This window comes from Otolemur garnettii, unplaced genomic scaffold (genome assembly GCF_000181295.1).
Source record: "Otolemur garnettii isolate 467f Iridium unplaced genomic scaffold, OtoGar3 scaffold00002, whole genome shotgun sequence".
NCBI lineage: Eukaryota > Metazoa > Chordata > Mammalia > Primates > Galagidae > Otolemur > Otolemur garnettii.
In genome coordinates this window covers 2,660,251-2,667,940 of record NW_003852397.1, presented here as the reverse complement: position 1 = coordinate 2,667,940, position 7,690 = coordinate 2,660,251, and positions in this window count along the sequence as shown.

Below are 7,690 nucleotides of genomic sequence, written 5' to 3'. Positions count from 1 at the left end.
GTTAGCTGTCCCCTGGTTCCTTCTCTCACTTCATTTCCTGCCCCTGCCCAGAGTCCAGCCCAGCTAATGTCACCCGTTCTTTCCACAGACAAGGTTGGAGGCCAAGGACATGTCTTGCACTGGACTGGGCCTTGCAGGTGCACGTAGACACCATTGCCACCCTCTGGAGCCTCCCATGTAGTGGGGGAGTATGGCACAAGTCGTGGAAACCGCAGCAGGTACTCGCACTGGCAGCACCCTGAGTTCCCCGAAGCCTTTGGTCTCCTCTACCTCGGGAGATGCCCCTTGATGACAGAGGCATTGGGTACCCAGGGAATTGCTGGCAGGGATTATTGGTGACAAAGTATCAGATGTAGTGGGATTTTCCGAGCCAACTGGTGCCTAGCAGTTCAGGGCTTGAGGATGCCGGGTAAGGAAGGGCTGCAGCACCGTGTCCAGGCCTCGGCCACTGCAGGCTCCTGCCTTGGACTCTGACCAACACTAACACCGTGGAGCATGCAGCGTCCTGTCGGCTCAGGTGCTTTTTACAACATGTGACGTAACTCAGTAGGGGTCTTTGATGGAGCAGCGGGACCCCCCACACCACACACACAGGGAAGGCACTGAAAGGGGCTCAAGGTGCCCCCCCTCCATTGCCTGGCTCTGACACCACCAGGAAGGGGCCTGATGGTAGCACATCCCCAGGCGGAATGTGGCTGCAGAGAGTCCTGCCCTCTGTGACAGCCCAGGAGCCCCCAAAGCAGGAACCCAGGTGACTCCCTCTGCTCGTCCAACCCAGTATTTTCTGGACACCCAGATCAGTTGAGTTTCCTGCTTGCTGCTGTGACAGATTGCACTAGTAGTGAACATGGATCTTTTGAAGTCATAGCTAGCATTGTCTTCATTAAGCTGGACTCTCTGGGCCATCAGCAGTTTTTTAGGAGAGGCCCCACCCTACCTGCCTGAACCCCCTAGAGATTCCTGTGCCTCCTCCCAAGTCTTCCAGACCAGGTTCTCTGGGGCGAGTTGTGGCAATCTGCAACCTGCCTAAGCTTCCCAAGGGACTTCTGTGCAGACTCACGTTTGAGAAGCTGATATGTCTGGCAGGCCCTTCCCTCCCCACCTCCCTCTTTCTTCTCTCACTGTCACTCTTGCCTCCCAACTGCCCCAGAGCTGGCGGTTTCCCATTCCCTGTTCTTCAGACCTATTGTCCGCCATCAAAACTGCCTACCTGCTGTCACCCCAAACCTTCCAGAGTTATTGGTGGGAGGCCCACCTCTGGAAGGGAACCATGCTGGGAGAGGTGGGTTCAACTGGAGCAGGGTACTATGACTTAAAAAAACAAAATTCCTGTTGTCCTTACTTTTCCTAATTAGAAAACAAAACATTTTTCTATTAGAAAAGATCAACTTAATAGTTTCAAAAATGAATAAGAGAAAAACAAAAATCTACTCCAAGCTGACACTACAGATATTGTAATTAATATATGAATGAACTGCCCTAAAATCTTTCTGCTTTCCATACATTTTGTGACCAGTATGTCTGTTTTACCAGTATGAGCTTCAAAATGCTCACACTTCTTTTAAGGTTAACATTATTAAGATTTGAACCCACACCCATCAATATACGAATGGATGAATAAACTTGGTATATGTACATTGTGGAATTCTACTCAGCCACAAAAAAGATGGAGACTTTATATCTTTTGTATTAATCTGGTTGGATTTGAAGAACATTCTCCTTAGTAAAATATCACAAGAATGGAAATGCAAGTATCCAGGGTACTCACTATCTCTATGAAACCAGTAGATGAACAAATACATGTCCACACAAGAGAAAAACGCAATTTAATTCAAGTTGGGGGGGGGATGAGGGAGAAGGGAGAGGAGAGGAGGGAGGGGATTGGTGAGCTCTCGCCTAACAGGGGTTGTATATGGCACAACTACAACTTGGACTCCACCTAACAAACGCCAGCAATGGAACCTAATCATCTGTATCATATTATTAATCGGAAATAAAAAAAAGAAGCAAAGATGGACGTACTAACAACTTCAGGGGATTTTGCTTTTTCTCTTTCTTGTAATAAATGTGTTGCAGGGTTGATTATACCAGATAAAATCAGAGGAAACCTATTATGATTTTTAACATGACAGAGGACTCCAAAGACCTTCTGTTGATGTCATATTAATATTTATAATTTTGAAATTAAAACCCAAAACTTTTAATATTTGTAAATTAACTCATTTAAAAATAACACCAATAAGGCATTATGTTATCATAAGTGATGTATTTTGTGAAAAGTAATAATGTTTTCCAAAATGTAATAAAGAATGCAGTAAAATGGCAAAAAAAAAATTAATAAAAGGTTTGAGCACTTATCCTCCCTGCATCTACCCTTTTTTCCCAGGGTTCCTCTTCTCTTGATAATTTTAAGAACCAAGAGGCTTTCTCAGTTCAAACACTGTTGCTTGATACAGAGCAATTGGGATGGGTCTTGGTGCTTGATACAGAGCTATTGGGATGTGTTGTCTCTGCCTGTGGTCCCCTGGATTTTATTTATTTATTTTAATTAATAATTAATTAATTTAGAGACAGAGGCTCACTTTGTTGCCTTTGGTAGAGTGCCAGGGCCTCATAGCTTACAGCAACCTCAAACTCTTACTTGGGCTCAAGCAATCCTCTTGCCTCAGCCTCCCAGGTAGCTGGGACTACAAGTGCCTGCCACAATGCCCAGCTATTTTTTGGACATGGGGTCGCGATCTTGCTCAGGCTGGTTTTCAACTCTGGAGCTCAAGAGATCCACACACCTCAGTCTCCCAAAGTGCTAAGATTGCAGGTATGAACCACTGCGGCTGGCTGGGCCCTTGATTTCAAAAAGTAGCCTCTCTCACTCTTCCTGAACTAATGGAGGTCCTCACAGTGCACCTCTGGGAAGCCAGTAACTCCACCTAAAGTGGAGTGCCTTCGGTGACACATGACTTTCAGATGACACACGCACAGACACCATCGCTATCCCCCTCTCTGACCACCTTGACTCATGCCAGGGCAAGGTGGATTTCTGAGGCCAGCTACAGTCTGTACAGGGGAGTTTTCTCCCAGACAAGGCAGGTCCAAGTATACATGACCAGCTGACTCCTCATTCGTGGTGAGTTCTCATGGCCAGAGGTAGGGCAGGAGTGGGGCAGAATTCTAGAATGCTTTTTTATCAGCTGACCTCAGTCAGGGTCACAGCAGTCCATCAGAGACATTCTTTGTCATATTGAACCTCAACAAATAACCTTCGAGAGCTCAATCTCTTTCCTCTGGCAATTCTGATACTATCTCCACCTCTGGTGCTAGTGCTTCCCCAAAACACATGGAGAGGGGCCACCTTTGTCAAGCCAGAAAAGACTGTGTCCTGCTACGCTTTTATTATAGACCATAACTAAGAAAGTCCACACAAATGATTCTGCCTGAGACAATGGGGTGGTTTTCACAGCTGAAAACTGTTGAAGGTCACCTTATCTCAACTAAAAAGCAAAAAGTAAAGCTCTCCTGGTTCCTATAGTCTCATAATTAAGTTCTAGAATATTTTATCCCAGCTAAAAAATGATGTAAATTTAAGCCATTAAAAAAAAAGGGTAAAACGAGCACTCTCCCTATCCCATCTATGACTCCCAAATCCCAATTACTGGTAACAATAATGTTTCAAATATAAAATTTTCCTAAGACAGCCTCTTAAATGAAATACTACCAGGGCTAATCCAGCAACACTGGGAATCTGGTTTTCTCACCCCACAGGCCCCTGTTCCCTTTCTCCCTCCAGGGCCCTTCCTGTCCATCCCCAGAATCCTGGGGCGCTAGGCTGGCCCTCCCAACTTTTTTGTTCTAGAACGAAATCATTTGATAAAGACCACCTTACTCTGAAATAAAATCAACTGTTAACAAGGTTTTAGAAATTTTAGTAATGCTCCCCAGGAATAGGATTTGTATTTTAAGAGAGAATGAGAAAGAGGGAGAGAGAGACACAAGTGTGAGAGCACCAAGAATTAATCACTAAGAATGGGGTTCAACATCTGCAGGGTAAGGGCCTTTGGCATCCTTCTAATCAGCCATCATGGGTTGATGCCTGGCTGCTCTGCTCTGCTGGAAGCCAGGCTCACACATTCCCAGCTCCCTGGAAAAGTAAAGCAGAAGAAGTTTAATGTGGGCGCTAGTACTGTTCAAGACGGGCAAATAACAGTCAAAGCTGGGCGATGGATCCGTGGAAGTTCATCATACTGTTGTTTCTCTGTTTGTAAATGCCTGCAGGTGTTCATGATAGGACGTTTAAAAGGCTCTTTAACCTATCCCTATTCAGGGTAGTGATTACGTTGGAATTTTAAATTTGTGGAGATTGTAAGAATGAGTAATAAGACTCAGCTGAATTTGAAATGTGTGGCTTCATTTGGTCAGTTCATAACTGACAGGTTCATTTTGAATACAGGGAATAAACTTAAATCATTGCACAAAAATGTGCCACAAATCCAGTTCCTTTCTAAGAAAATAATATTTTTCTACTACGGGGAGTAAAGTACTATTACTCTCCCTCTTCCTCTCTCTTTCTCATTCTCTCATAAACTATTAAAGCTAAAAAGAGGGGGATCTTTGTACACAGTCCCGGCCCTCCAAGGAGATTACCCGACTTTCTGTATATGCAAAATAACCACAAATATAAAAATTTCCTAAAACAGCCTCTTCAAGGAAATACTTGCAGGCCTGAAATACAGTCCCAGGCTGACTCCAGCTCCTGCCAGAATCAGTCACGACACCTACACTGGCAGAAATGCAGGGTGCCCTGGGACAGTCACCCATGCCTTACAGACTCAGAAGTTAAGGCTAATTCTTGTTTCCTAATCTGAGAACTTGTCACTCGATGATATAAAATTATGGTCATCGGAACCCTGTTTAATAGATGACAGCGTGCCCTATCTCTAGGGTAACTTACATGAAAAGACACGAAGTGAAACTCAGCCATGCAGAAATCTTCGGGACTGAGTCCTTTTTATTCTTGGTGATACTGATACCCTTCAGGAAATAAAACTTCAACCATTACGTATAGGACTGCTTTTTGAACCTCTTTATTGTGTTACATTTGATGGCCTGTCCTTGTCTTGGTGACCTGGGGACATGCTGATGAACAGAGTGACTGTCTTTGACATCCTCTCCTCCACTGAGCCGTCACAGCGAGGCCTTCCCAAAGCTCCTGTTCCAGCTGCTGGGTATCAGATCAGCTGCCTCTGCTGCCCACTCAGGGCACTGGTTTCCAGCTTCTTTCCTCTGGCTTTGCCTTTTGACATGTTTCTCTAGTCTTCCCTGGACTGGAAAGCAGCTCCCTGGCCCTTATGGATTGGTGTAGAGAGTAATAAAAAGAAACAGTCTAGATGACTCGGAATAAGGGGCTCGGTTAACCTGTGGGTCAGAGGTGAGTGTCCTGACAGGAGAAGGTCTCGTCATCAAAATTACATATGTCATTCTGGTAAGTAGGACATTTCTGTGTTGTGGTGTGACCTCTGTGTTGCTTTTCTTATTTATCAGCACTGTCAGACGTCAGCACAGCAAACAATGGCCAGACTCAATTAGAGATGTCACGTTATTGACGGACCTTAATATCCACGGACATAAATGACACAGATGAATTACTTTTAAATGTAAGGATGTGTGTTTATGTTTACTGGTGATTAGACAGCTCAGAGTGAGAGAGGGGAGCAAGGTGGAGTAGAATTACAGGCCAGACCATCTCCTTGGTAAAATGGGTCAAGGCAGTGGTTTTGGAGGACTGTAGGAGTTAGTGTTCATAGAGCAACGGGTGAGCACCAACGCTCACTCCTAGACGAGGAGAAGAAAGAGCCAAGACTGAAGATTGATTTTGGATCAGAATAAGAGTTTAATCTCCCCTCCTATATAATTCCTTCTGTTTCAAAGAAAGAGGAGGAGAAGAGAAAGAGTATAGTAAATACGAATAGTTTGACTGTATAATAATTTTTTTACTTATTGAAATTTAAAAAAATTACTAAATAATAATTTACTACTAAATTTTTAATAATTTTACTAAATGAGAGAATAGAGAAGATGGAGAAGGAGGAAAGAAGCCATGGGGGATACTTTGTAGCTATGTGTGTCTATTTACAAAATAACCCTGGCCTTAAACAGATCTCTAATCCTGGTGGCAACAATAATCTGTCAACATGTAAGTAAAAATGCAGAAAAAAGAAAGGAAGAGGAAAAAGATTGAAAATAGTCGTGGGAGTAGAACCAACGAGAAAGAATTTCAAATGTGAAAGAAGTCTACCCCTTCGGGGGTATTTCTCAACATGTCCAGAGAAGTCCTGGAAAGAGCATAAGAAATGAAAGTAATTGTTTTCAGGGCAAAGGCAAGGGCGCTTGGAGGGAGCAGTGAGCTTGGGTGACCTTCTCTTTGGTTTTATGATCTCCTGAAATGCAAACTCACTGCAAGCAAGTGCAGTCTCGAGTTGTTTGGTAAACACCAATTTGATAAATGAGAGGACAAAGCCTGAAGATGTGGCATAATTAATTTAGTGATGCAGTTTCCCCCACCCCAACTGTTGGTTGAGTCATTTCCAAAGACAGACTGCAAAACCCTTGAGCTGTGGCTGGCAATGAATGATGATGATTAGCTTAGGTGCCAAGGCTTTTTTATTCATCAAGACCTGGGGCACTGGACGCAGGGTACAACTTTCGAAGTATTTGCTGAAAGCCAAACAACAGCGAAGAAAAGTGAAGAAATAAGAAGGCCCCTCTCTTCTGCGCAGGGATGGGGCACCCTATTCCTTCTAGTAAGCTCCTGGGCTGTCAAAACAGGAACAAACAAGATGGTTGGTTTTCCTTGTAAACATTCTGCTCCAGACAAATACCTCAATTTGTTAAGCAGTCGGATGAGGAGGATGATCCGTTTTGACTCACGCTGCCTTGGTGGCGGAAATCCCGCTGAAAACACCAGGAGGAATGAGATGAGACTAAATTAGCTCAGGTGTCTGTGGAGATGGGTGGGAAGAGGCAGTGATTCATAGCAGGACTAAGATAGGCTGGTTCTTGTCTTTATGAACTCCAAGTGTTCCAGAGTCCATTTTAAAAGAGGAAGTTCATTTTATTGAATAGAAAGTGAACTGTGTCAGAGCCGCATGGACTGGGAGACTCCGTGCAAGATGCTGGATTTCAGCACCTGGCGGTGAGGCGCTGCCAACCAGCCAGTGGGTCCTGATGCCCAGAGACCTCACTTGGTCACACAGAACAGGGGACTCTCATGAATGGCAAAGAGAGAAATGCTGTCAACTTGGGGAGGCCTTTGGCCTTTATTACATTTTCAAAAACGTGGTTCAATTACTAAGGGTTTTTTCCTACCTAAAAAGAGACAAAGACTACTAATTTTCCTTATTTCTTACTCCTATCATATGGTTTCCAGATCTGAGACTGTTTGGGAGGGTTCATATAACCCATTAGCAGCAACACAGATTCATATAAGATGCGTTTTGATAGAGAGATATGTTTTTTTTTTCTTTGAGACAGAGTTTTACTTTGTCACCCTCCATAGAGTGCTGTAGCATCATAGCTCACAGCAACCTCCAAATCTTGGGCTTAAGCAATTCTCTTGCCTCAGCCTCCCAAGTAGCTGGGACTACAGGCACCCACCACAACGCCCGGCTATTTTTGGGTTGTAGTTGTCATTGCTGTT